Genomic DNA, 13,441 nt, shown 5'->3' on the forward strand with positions numbered 1-13,441 from the left:
TCTATTGATCTGAGTCTTCTCCCTTTTTTTCTTGATGAGTCTGACTAATGGTTTATCAATTGTTTATCTTCTCAAAGAACCAGCTTTTAGTTTTATTGATCTTTGCTATCATTTCCTTCATTTCTTTTTCATTTATTTCTGACCTGATCTTTATGATTTCTTTCCTTCTGCTAACTTTGGGGTTTTTTTGTTCTTCTTTTTCTAATTGCTTTAGGTGCAAGGTTGGGTTGTTTATTTGAGATGTTTCCTGTTTCTTAAGGTAGGATTGTATTGCTATAAACTTCCCTCTTAGAACTGCTTTTGCTGCATCCCATAGATTTTGGATCATCGTGTCTTCATTGTCATTTGTTTCTAGGTATTTTTTGATTTCCACTTTGATTTCTTCAGTGATCACTTCGTTTCGCCTCCATGTGTTTGTATTTTTTACAGATCTTTTCCTGTAATTAATATCTAGTCTCATAGCGTTGTGGTCGGAAAAGATACTTGATACAATTTCAATTTTCTTAAATTTACCAAGGCTTGATTTGTGACCCAAGATACGATCTATCCTGGAGAATGTTCCATGAGCACTTGAGAAGAAGGTGTATTCTGTTGTTTTTGGATGGAATGTCCTATAAATATCAATGATGTCCATCTTGTTTAATGTATCATTTAAAGCCTGTGTTTCCTTATTTATTTTCATTTTGGATGATCTGTCCATTGGTGAAAGTGGGGTGTTAAAGGCCCTTACTATGAATGTGTTACTGTTGATTTCCCCTTTTATGGCTGTTAGTATTTGCCTTATGTATTGAGGTGCTCCTATGTTGGGTGCATAAATATTTACAATTGTTATATCTTCTTCTTGGATCAATCCCTTGATCATTATGTAGTGTCCTTCTTTGTCTCTTCTAATAGCCTTTATTTTAAAGTCTATTTTGTCTGATATGAGAATTGCTACTCCAGCTTTCTTTTGGTTTCCATTTGCATGGAACATCTTTTTCCATCCCCTTACTTTCAGTCTGTATGTGTCTCTAGGTCTGAAGTGGGTCTCTTGTAGACAGCATATATATGGGTGGTGTTTTTGTGTCCATTCAGCCAGTCTGTGTCTTTTGGTGGGAGCATTTAATCCATTTACATTTAAGGTAATTATCGATATGTATATTCCTATTCCCATTTTCTTAATTGTTTTGGGTTTGTTATTATAGGTCTTTTCCTTCTCTTGTGTTTCTTGCCTAGAGAAGATCCTTTAGCATTTGTTGTAGAGCTGGTTTGGTGGTGCTGAACTGTCTCAGCTTTTGCTTGTCTGTAAAGGTTTTAATTTCTCCATCAAATCTGTATCAGATCCTTGCTGGGTAGAGTAATCTTCGTTGTAGGTTTTTCTCCTTCATCACTTTAAATATGTCCTGCCAGTCCCTTCTGGCTTGCAGAGTTTGTGCTGAAAGATCAGCTGTTAACCTTATTGGGATTCCCTTGTGTGTTATTTGCTGTTTTTCCCTTGCTGCTTTTAATATGTTTTCTTTGTATTTAATTTTTGACAGTTTGAGTAATATGTGTCTTGGCGTGTTTCTCCTTGGATTTATCCTGTATGGGACTCTCTGTGCTTCCTGGACTTGATTAACTATTTCCTTTCCCATATTAGGGAAATTTTCAACTATGATCTCTTCAAATATTTTCACAGTCCCTTTCTTTTTCTCTTCTTCTTCTGGAACCCCTATAATTCGAATGTTGGTGCATTTAATGTTGTCCCAGAGGTCTCTGAGGCTGTCCTCAGTTCTTTTCATTCTTTTTTCTTTATTCTGCTCTGCAGTAGTTATTTCCACTATTTTATCTTCCAGGTCACTTATCCGTTCTTCTGCCTCAGTTATTCTGCTGTTGATCCCTTCTAGACTATTTTTATTTTCATTTATTGTGTTGTTCATCATTGCTTGTTTCATCTTTAGTTCTTCTAGGTCCTTGTTAAATGTTTCTTGCATGTTCTTTATTCTATTTCCAAGATTTTGGATCATCTTTACTATCATTATTCTGAATTCTTTTTCAGGTAGACTGCCTATTTCCTCTTCATTTGTTAGGTCTGGTGGGTTTTTATCTTGCTCCTTCATCTGCTGTGTGTTTTTCTGTCTGCTCATTTTGCTTATCTTACTGGGTTTGGGGTCTCCTTTTCACAGGCTGCAGCTTCGTAGTTCCCATTGTTTTTGGTGTCTGTCCCCAGTGTGTAAGGTTGGTTCAGTGGGTTGTGTAGGCTTCCTGGTGGAGGGGACTAGTGCCTGTGTTCTGGTGGATGAGGCTGGATCTTGTCTTTCTGGTGGGCACATCCACATCTGGTGGTGTGTATTGGGGTGTCTGTGGACTTACTATGATTTTAGGCAGCCTCTCTGCTAATGGGTGGGGTTTTGTTCATGTCTTGCCAGTTGTGTGACATAGGGTGTCCAGCACTGCAGCTTGCTGGTCGTTGAGTGAAGCTGGGTGTTGGTGTTGAGATGGAGATCTCTGGGAGATTTTCGCCATTTGATATTACGTGGAGCTGGGAGGTCTCTTGTGGACCAGTGTCCTGAATTTGGCTCTCCCACCTCAGAGGCACAGTAGTGACTCCTGGCTGCAGCACCAATAGCCTTTCATCCACACGGCTTAGAATAAAAGGGAGAAAAAGTAGAAAGAAAGAAAGAGGATAAAAGAAAATCAAATAAAGTAAGGTAAAAGAAAATAAAGTTATTAAAATAAAAAATAATTATTAAGAAAAAGAATTTTTTTAAGTAAAAAAACAAAACAAAACAAAAAAACCGGACGGATAGACCCCTAGGACAAATGGTGAAAGCAAAGCTATACAGACAAAATCTCACACAGAAGCGTACACATACACACTCACAAAAAGAGGAAAAGGGGAAAAAAATAATACATGTTGCTCTCGGAGTCCACCTCCTCAATATGGGATGATTAGTTGTCTATTCAGGTATTCCACAGATGCAGGGTACATCAAGTTGATTGTGGAGATTTAATCTGCTGCACCTGAGGCTGCTGGGAGAGATTTCCCTTTCTTTTCTTTGTTCGCACAGCTCCCAGGGGCTCAGCTTTGGATTTGGCCCTGCCTCTGCGTGTAGGTCGCCGGAGGGCGTCTGTTCTTTGCTCAGACAGGACGGGGTTAAAGGAGCCGCTGATTCGGGGGCTCCGGCTCACTGAGGCCGGGGAGAGGGAGGAGTACGGAGTGCGGGGCGAGCCTGCGGCGGCAGAGGCCGGTGTGACATTGCACCGGCCTGAGGCGCACCGTGCGTTCTCCCGGGGAAGTTGTCCCTGGATCCCGGGACCCTGGCAGTGGTGGGCTGCACAGGCTCCCCGGAAGCGGGGTGTGGAGAGTGACGTGTGCTCGCACACAGGTTTCTTGTGGCGGCAGCAGCGGCCTTAGCGTCTCGTGCCCGTCTCTGGGGTCTGTGCTGTTAGCCGCGGCTCACGCCCGTCTCTGGAGCTCCTTTAAGCAGCACTGTTAATCCCCCTCCGACCGAAGCCCGAGCCTCAGCTCCCAGCCCCACCCGCCCCGGCGGGTGAGCAGACAAGCCTCTCAGGCTGGTGAGTGCTGGTCGGCCCCAAACCTCCGTGCGGGAATCTCTCCGCTTTGCCCTCCGCATCCCTGTTGCTGCGCTCTCCTCTGCTGCTCCGAAGCTTACCCCCTCCACCACCCGCAGTCTCCGCCCACGAAGGGGCTTCTAGCGTGTGGAAACCCTTTCCTCCTTCACGGCTCCCTCCCACTGGTGCAGGTCCCGTCCTGTTTGTCTCTGTTTTTTTTTTTTTTCTTTTGCCCTACCCAGGTACGTGGGGAGTTTCTTGCCTTTTGGGAGGTCTGAGGTCTTCTGCCAGCGTTCAGTAGGTGTTCTGTAGGAGTTGTTCCACGTGTAAATGTATTTCTGATGTATCTGTGGGGAGGAAGATGATCTCCGCGTCTTCCTCTTCCGCCATCTTACCCCTCCAAGTTGATGATGTTTAGTTTCTTCAAGGACTCATAGAAGCTGGAAAGGGTTCTTTGTGAAAATCTCAGATGGTAACAGGTGGCTTATGTGGCTGACTCAATAGAAGGTGGGCTCTCACTTGATAAGTTTGGTCAGGACCCACTTGTTTACGTATATACTGAGCAGTTGGTACACCACGCCCCCAACCCTGATCCAGTCCACATCCATTGACTATTTTTCTGGAAGCTATTGAATATTTATAGGAGGCCTTTTCAATCTGGTTGAAAAGCTCATTGACAAAGTTCCTGATTCTTATGCCTGAAGGCTCACTAGTTCTCTTGTGGGAATGTTTGCTGGTTGATTGGCGGATTGGTTTAACTTCTTTCATCTGCCTCAGCCTCATTCTGATCGCTCCTCCATGTCTTTAGAGCTATGGTAATTCTCAGGTCACTTTATTTCTCATCAGTTATTCACTCTTCACTTGGGGCAAGAGGTGTGACTTTAGATTCAGGCATTAACCTCCTAGCTCTACCCTTAAATAGCTTTATGGCTTTAGTCATTCCATGCTCCTTTCTGGACCCTTATTTCCTCATGTCCTTATTTGGAGGGAAAGAATTAGACCTGATGATGTGTGAAGGACCTTTCAGCCCTAAATTTTAGATGATGTTTTTGGCAGGTGGCAGATTTTCATATGAAACATTATTTCTTACTACTTGACTCTTTTAAGCGAGTTATTTTGTAATCACTTTCTCATCCAGCCCTCTTGAATGTATAGTTGCATTTAAGAAACTGATTCCTGGCCAGTGTTGCTGCTGTTGAGAGAATGGAGAAGAGCGTGGCATGTGATAAAACTGGAAAGAGAAGTTGGAGCCTTCTAAAAAACCAAGGAAGAATTTTTCACAGGTTGAAGAATCCCTGTGGCTGTAAATGTGGAAAACAAGTTAGGAAGAGGTTGGAGTCCTTGAATATAGCTCTTTTGGTTAAGAAGCCATTGCAATGGTCTAGCAAGAGTTAATTGTCCTTTGTATTAGGTGACCATGGAGATAAAGAGAAATGAATGGATTCAGGAGCTATTTGGGAGGTGAGATTTACAGGAGTCAAGGATGACTGTTGTTGTCTGGCTTATGCCATTAGATGCACGGAGGTGTCATTCACCAAGATGTGGTACAAAAGAAGAGGACCAGGGCTTAGATAAGCAGAGGATGCATTAAATTCAGTCTTATATAATTGGGTTTGATACAACTTTGAGATATCCGGTGGAGATATCAAATAGGCATATAGGTCTGGAACTAAGAGGGGAGCTTTGGGCTGGATGTACAAATTTTGGAGTCATCAGCTAATGAACGGCCATTGAAGCCACACAGAGGTTACCTGGAGGAGAGAACATAGAGTGAAAAGAGAAGAGGGCCTAGGACTAAAGTCAAACTTTAATGGCCAGGTAGGGAAGGATACATTGGCAATGGAAGTGATTATGGAGGTAGAAGGAAAACCAGGAGGGTGTGGTGCCAGTGAAATAACGGACTTACTTCGTGAAGCAGGAGTGGTCAATAACATCAACTCTTGTTGAGAGATTAGATGGGGGTAAAAAATGTCCATGTGATTTAAAAACATGGAATTAATCCGTGACCTTTGAGCTGCTTTGGTGGAATAATAAGAGTGGAGCCAGGCTGGAGTAGGAAGAAGAGGAACTGGGCTGAAGTCACAGGGACAGTGAGTGTTAAGACCTGTTACAAAATCAGTTTCTGAAGTGGATGAGAGAGATGGGGGAGTAGATCTAGGGGGATTATGGGGTTGTGTGATAATTATTTTAAAAGAAGAGAGAGACTCAAGCATACATTTATTCAACATATATCAGACACTTATCTTGTGCTAAGCCCTATGTTAGGCAAAAGAGACGCAGCAAAGAATTTAAAAACCCCTGTTCCAATGGAATCTGCATTCTAGTGAGAAGGTGAAGGGACAGAGACAATAAATAAACATATAAATACATAATAATCCCAGTGCTGATAGTGTATGAGGACAAAAAAAGTGAAGGAAGGTGATAGAAACTATCTGAAGTGGGGGAAATACTATTTTATACAATGAATGGTCAAGAAAGACCTCTCTGGTGTACGGTTGCCAGATTTCACAAAAAAAGATGAAGGATGCCCAGTCAACTTTGAATTTCAGGTAAACAACAAGTACTTCTCAGTATTAAGTATATCCAATGCAATATTGGGGACATACTTGTGCTAAAACATTATTTGTTGTTTACCCTGGATTTAATCTGGCAAGCCCACTCTGGTCAGATGACATTTTCCATGTTTAATGTCAGTGGAAACTCTCCTGCTAAAGAGACCAGTTGAATATAAAGGAGAGAAGGTAGGCTATACTCGAGAGTGGTCTGAAGCCCCTGAGAATCATTAAGGGATGGGATCCAAAGCCCAGGTGGAGGGGTTTACCCTAGACCGGGGAAGGAAGAGGGGATGCATGTGGATGGGCAATGGTTTGTAAGCATGGAGGGAGAAGAGGAAGGCTTCCTGTGTGATACCTTTGATGTTTCTCTGGGAGTGGGGTGGAAAGACAGGGGCTGAGAGGCGGAGGTGTGTGGCAGGGAGATGGGTTGGAGGTTGAAGAGAGGGGAGATATGAGAAGAGGAAGAGCATGAGTTGGCATGACAGGTTGAGAGCTCTTATGAATAAGGTTGATTATTCATAATCTCCATTACCCTTAATGGAGCACCCTGAAGGTGGGAGCAGAGAAGCTCAATCTACTCCCCCACTGACCCACGCTACCCCACCAGAGGCTCCTGTAGGGACTACTTGTAGGACTCACTCCCAGCATCTTTGCCCTGGGACTTCTACAGAGGATTGGACCCATTAAGCATTTAAGCTATTTTCCTTTAGATAGAAAAATTGCTGCCACTGTAAAAGCTACTTTAATAGCCCTACTTAGGAAAGGAGATGAAGTTGAAGATAACGTCAGAAGAGCCATTTATGAAGCATCTAATTTTGACACACAAACTCCATCTTCACAGCCTGAAGTAAACTGGAGATCTGGCAATTAACCAGCTAATTTGAAAAATATTGACAGCCAGTCTGCATAGATAACACATTGAACTTGACTTTTGGGTTTTTGGCTTTTGTCTCTATTGTGTTTAGGTTTCTGCCTTTTACATGCTCCTTCAGTGTGGCATCTTTCCTTGTTTTAGTTGCACACAGTGCTTTTAAGAAAGAGACAAATGATTTTCAACAAGTTAAAACATATTTTATTTGCTGTTAACACTTTTCATGTCATAATCGTATTGTTGCCTTCTTAACAAGCATAATAATTGCTTTGCATTATTTCATTTATATGCAGAACATTTTTACAACATGTGTTTTCATGTTTCATAAACGCAAGGCTGAATACAGAGCTCCTTTCCAGAGGGAGAGTAACTAAGGCGAGGGTAACCTTCTTTCCTGTGAAGATTAGCTCAGCAGGCCATTACGCAGTGCCCCTATCCGTGCAAATCAAGAGCTCAGCAGGCAGCAGCATTTAGTGACATGTCCCTTCTGCGTATGACCACTTGAGTGCACGTGAGATCAGCGGCCAGCAGGAGACATGTAAATGTTCACCAACAGTGAAAAGACAGATGTGAGGTGGGGGGTAGGGGGGGAGTTCTGTGCAAAGGGCCCCACTCTTCCCTCCCCCAGGGTGAGAGCAGCACTGAAAACCTTCAGAGGCACACTTCTAGTACCATCTCTGGATGAATTTAAATACAGAGAAGAGGCTATCTGGAATAACCAGTGACTTAGAACTAAAAAAAAAAAGGGTCGGGGGAGGGAGAGATCAGGATGGGGAAATTTGATAGTCAAATATTTGATATTTGGTCTCCTTGGCTTCCTTGGGTCCTGTCCTCTGTGGACCTTTCCCTGGATACATTTTTACATGATGTAGAACTGAGTTTCCACCTATTATCTGTAACCATCTCATACAAATGCAGCTTTAGGCAGAAGTAAGTCTTCTGGAGTTTGTGGAGTGAGTGAGGGAGCAGAGGGAAATTTTCTCCAGGCCAGATGTTAGGAAATGTTGTCTTATATGTGAGAGAGAAAGACTGGTCCACTGTCAGCTTTCTGGGTGTTTCTATACAAAATCACTCTGGTTGATCAAAATCCTATGAGGAATTGCTGCCTGGTTGTGACTGGGATCTTTGTATCTTTCATAGAGTCAGAGAATTCAGATGTGAAAGAGACCTGAATAAGAACCTTCTCCAGTGTTCCTGAGATGGCGTACTGGACTACGCTGGTAGGTCGCAATCACTTGTGAACAAAGTGTCAAAGTTTTGCGCATCAGAAGGGATTAAAGATTATCCTTAGGTTAATAATTCCCTCACGTTCCCTCACTTGCATTCTGATGTGTTTTCTTGCCTGGGTGACAAAGTGAAGGTGCCACTTCCTATAGCTTGTGTGTATCTGTGACCGTGAGCTGTGCTTGTGAACAATATCTACTATGAAGATAAAAGTTGAGAATTCAGTCACCATTAGCATATGGCTGTCCCACATCCACAGGCCCCCTGGCAGGGTCTAGGTTCTGCTGCAGTGTTAGCAACACCCCTTCCAAGTACTTGGGGTTGTGGCCTCAGAGATCTAACAGGCAGCCTATGGTTTTGTACTTTTACCAGAGTGGTGGGTAGTAGCAGAGGCCAACTACCCTTGACCTCTGTCTTCCAGCCCTTGGACAAGAAAAAGGATTGCATTGGTTTGGGGAGGATTGTAAACCGTATATCCCAACCCTGTCTTTAGGAGAAGATCCCATTAAATGTCACCGCTTACCCTAAGACATGGGAGTAAAGCAAATTCTGCTGTACCATCTCTTGTGTTGCACAGACAAAATGAAGTGGAGAATGGTCCAATTAATTAGAGCATATGAAGAACTTGGAAAATTAAGGCCAAGACCCATATATTCCTCTTACTTCCCTCTTATAAAAACTTTACTGTTCCATTTTATTTTAAATTTGTAGATAGCATATCAGAGATAGAAAATTCAGCTTCCACTTTCTTAGTAAAAATTTCAGCTCTGTCCCTTGCCAGAAAGACCTGCTATTACTCCACTGCTATTTCAGGGACAATTTAAAATAAAGTAAAACAAACATAACACAGGCACATATACAAAACAAGAAACAAAAGCTCATATTTATTCTGTGTATCAGAGCACATCAATACATCTTTCTTTCACATACGTCACTTTATAGTTTCTAACATTCAATTCTGATTTACTTGCAAGAGGAACGTATGAGATTTAAATAATTTACTTTAGAATATAAGTTATCAGCTGAATAAGTAGAGGTTACTCATTGGATAAAAATGAATTTTCCCCTTTGAGAGTACCCATTAGATGTTGCCTTGTACATTCAGTTATCAACAGTTCTTTCTAAACCCATGCAATAAATCAATTTTCAAATGATGATGTTGACTGCATTACAGGAAGTGTATTACTTCTCTCTCTGTATATCTACCAAGTGTTAAATACATTGAGAGCTTAGAAGCTAAAACCAATATAGTTAGGTCATTTATATTTGATAAATAATGAAAATAATCCACTATATTTAGACCAAGTCTTACGGTTGACAAAGCACTTTATCATGTATTATCTTCCTTGGACTTTACGAAAGACCATAGAAAAAGGAATCGCTAAACAAATTATGTAACATCCAGGCAATGTAGTATTTTGCAACCATTAAAACAGTATCATGGGGACTTCCCTGGTGGTCTAGTGCGTAAGACTCCGAGCTCCCTATGCAGGGGGCCCGGGGTTCGATCCCTGGTTGGGGAACTAGACCCCGCATCCATGCCACAACTAAGAAGTTTGCAAGCCATAACTAAAGATCCCGCATGCCACAACAAAGATCCTGTATGCTGCAACTAAGACCTGGCACAGCCTAAATAAATAAATATCAAAAAAAAAAAAAAAAACAGGACCATTAGGAACCAAGACGGCAGAGTAGAAGGACGTGCTCTCACCCCCTGTTGCGAGAACGCCAGAATCACAACTAGCTGCTGGACAGTCATCGACAGGAAGACACTGGAACTCACCAAAAAAGATACCCCACATCCAAAGACAAAGGAGAAGCCACAATGAGACGGTAGGAGGGGCGCACTCACAGTAAAATCAAATCCCATAACTGCTGAGTGGGTGACTCAGACTGGAGAACATTTATACCACAGAAGTCCACCCACTGGAGTGAAGGTTCTGAGCCCCACATCAGGTTCCCAACCTGGGGGTCTGGCAATGGGAGGAGGAATTCCTAGAGAATCAGACTTTGAAGGCTAGTGGGATTTGATTGCAGGATTTGGACAGGACTGGAGGAAACAGTGACTCCACTCTTGGAGGGCACACACAAAGTATTGTGCGCATCGGGACCCAGGGGAAGGAGCAGTGACCCGAGGGGAGACAGAACCAGACCTACCTGCTAGTGTTGGAGGGACTCCTGCAGAGGTGGGTGGTGGCTGTGGCTCACCGTGGGGACAAGGACACTGGCAGCAGAAGTTCTGGGAATTACTCCTTGGAGTGAGCCCTCCCAGAGTCTGCCATTAGACCCACAAAAGAGCCCAGGTAGGCTTCAGTGTTAGGTTGCCTCAGGCCAAACAACCAACAGAGAGGGAACCCAGCCCCACGCATCAGCAGTCAAGCGGATTAAAGTTTTACTGAGCTCTGCCCACCAGAGCAACAGTCTGCACTACCCACCACCAGTCCCTCCCATCAAGCCTCTTAGATGGCCTCATCCACCAGAGGGCAGAGAGCAGAAGCAAGAAGAACTACAATCCTGCAGCCTGTGGAACAAAAACCACATTCACAGAAACATAGACAAGATGAAAAGGTAGAGGGCTATGTACCAGATGAAGGAGCAAGATAAAACCCCAGAAAAACAACTAAATGAAATGTTGATAGTCAACCTTCCAGAAAAACAATTTGGAATAATGATAGTGAAGATGATCCAGGACCTCGGAAAAAGAATGGAGGCAAAGATCGAGAAGATGCAAGAAATGTTTAACAAAGACCTAGAAGAATTAAAGAACAAACAAGCAGAGATGAACAATACAATAACTGAAATGAAAACTACACTAGAAGGAATCAATAGCAGAATAACTGTGGCAGAAGAACAGATAAGTGACCTGGAAGACAGAATGTTGGAATTCACTGCTGCGGAACAGAATAAAGAAAAAAGAATGAAAAGAAATGAAGACAGCCTAAGAGACCTCTGGGATAACATTAAATGCAACAACATTCGCATTATAGGGGTCCCAGAAGGAGAAGACAGAGAGAGAAAGGACCTGAGAAAATATTTGAAGAGGTTATAGTCGAAAACTTCCCTAACATGGGAAAGGAAATAGCCACCCAAGTCCAGGAAGTGCAGAGAGTTCCATACAGGATAAACCCAAGGAGAAACACGCCGAGCCACATAGTAATCAAATTGGCAAAAATTAAAGACAAAGAAAAATTACTGAAAGCAACAAGGGAAAAATGACAAATAATATACAAGGGAACTCCCATAAGGTTAACAGCTGATTTCTCAGCAGAAACTCTACAAACCAGAAGGCAGTGGCATGATATACTTAAAGTGATGAAAGGGAAGGACCTACAACCAAGATTACTCTACCCAGCAAGGATCTCATTCACATTCGATGGAGAAATCAAAAAAGCCTTACAGACAAGCAAAAGCTAAGAGAATTCAGCACCACCAAACCAGCTCTACAACAAGTGCTAAAGGAACTTCTCTAAGTGGGAAACACAAGAGAAGAAGAGGACTTACAAAAACAAACCCAAAACAATTAAGAAAATGGTCATAGGAACATACATATCGATAATTACCTAAAAAGTGAATGGATTAAATGCTCCAACCAAAAGACACAGGCTTGCTGAATGGATACAAAAACAAGACCCATCTATATGCTGTCTACAAGAGACCCACTTCAGATCTAGGGACACATACAGACTGAAAGTGAGGGGTTGGAAAAAGATATTCCATGCAAATGGAAATCGAAAGAAAGCTGGAGTAGCTATACTCATATCAGATAAAATAGACTTTAAAATAAAAAATGTTACAAGAGACAAGGAAGGACACTACATAATGATCAAGGGATCAATCCAAGATGAAGATATAACAATTATAAATATATATGCACCCAACATAGGAGCACCTTAATAAATAAGGCAACTGCTAATAGCTATAAAAGAGGAAATCAACAGTAACACAAAAATAGTGGGGGACTGTAACACCTCACTTACACCAATGGACAGATCATCCAAAATGAAAATAAATAAGAAGACAGAAGCTTTAAATGACACAATAGACCAGGTAGATTTATTTGATATTTACAGGACAGTCCATCCAAAAATGGCAAATTACACTTTTTTCTCAAGTGCGCACGGAACATTCTCCAGGATAGATCACATCTTGGGTCACAAATCAAGCCACAGTATATTTAAGAAAATTGAAATCATATCAAGCATCTTTTCTGACCACAATGCTTTGAGATTAGAAATGAATTACAGGGGAAAAAAACATAAAAAACACAAACACATGGAGGCTAAACAATACACTACTAAATAACCAAGAGATCACTGAAGAAATCAAAGAGAAAATCAAGAAATACCTAGAGATAGGGGCTTCCCTGGTGGCGCAGTGATTGAGAGTCTGCCTGCCGATGCAGGGGACACGGGCTCGTGCCCCGGTCTGGGAGGATCCCATGTGCCGCGGAGCGGCTGGGCCCGTGGGCCATGGTCACTGAGCCTGCACGTCCGGAGCCTGTGCTTCGCAATGCGAGAGGCCACAGCAGTGAGAGGCCCGCGTACCGCAAAAAAGAAAAAAAAGAAAAAAGAAATACCTAGAGACGAATGACAATGAAAACAGGACGATCCAAAACCTATGGGATGCAAAAAAAGCAGTTCTAAGAGGGAAGTTTAAAGCTATACAAGCCTACCTCAAGAAACAAGAAAAATCACAAATTCACAATCTAACGTTACACCTAAAAGAACTAGAGAAAGAAGAACAAAGAAAACCCAAAGTTGGCAGAAGGAAAGAAATCATAAAGATCAGAGCAGAAAGAAAACAATAGCAAAGTTCAATAAAACTAAAAGCTGGTTCTTTGAGAAGATAAACAAAATTGATAAACCATTAGCCAGACTCATCAAGAAAAAGAGGGAGAGGACTCAAATCAATAAAATTAGAAATGAAAGAAGAGAAGTTACAACAGACACTGCAGAAATACAAAGCATTCTAAGAGACTACTACAAGCAACGCTATGCCAATAAAATGGACAACCTGGAAGAAATGGACAAGTTCTTAGAAAGGTATAACCTTTCAAGACTGAACCAGGAAGAAATAGAAAATATGAACAGACCAATCACAAGTAATGAAATTGAAACTGTGATTAAAAATCTTCCAACAAACAAAAGTCCAGGACCAGATGCCTTCACAGGTGAATTCTATCAAATGTTTAGAGAAGAGCTAACACCCATCCTTCTCAAACTCTTCCAAAAAGTTGCAGAGGAAGGAACACTCCCAA

The 13,441-nt window shown here is 42.1% G+C and overlaps 1 protein-coding gene across 2 annotated transcripts in view; it reads left to right on the forward strand.

The window, feature by feature from the left end:
• Positions 1-13,441, forward strand: part of MTERF1 (mitochondrial transcription termination factor 1) — a 603,361-nt gene that overhangs the window by 363,231 nt on the left and 226,689 nt on the right. For both annotated transcript variants that reach the window (XR_012333983.1, XR_012333984.1), the window contains one exon: positions 8,101-8,180. The gene's annotated coding sequence lies outside the window, so the exon portion shown is untranslated. The remainder of the gene's footprint in view (positions 1-8,100; positions 8,181-13,441) is intronic.

The sequence above is a fragment of the Tursiops truncatus genome, chromosome 9, assembly GCF_011762595.2.
Source record: "Tursiops truncatus isolate mTurTru1 chromosome 9, mTurTru1.mat.Y, whole genome shotgun sequence".
NCBI lineage: Eukaryota > Metazoa > Chordata > Mammalia > Artiodactyla > Delphinidae > Tursiops > Tursiops truncatus.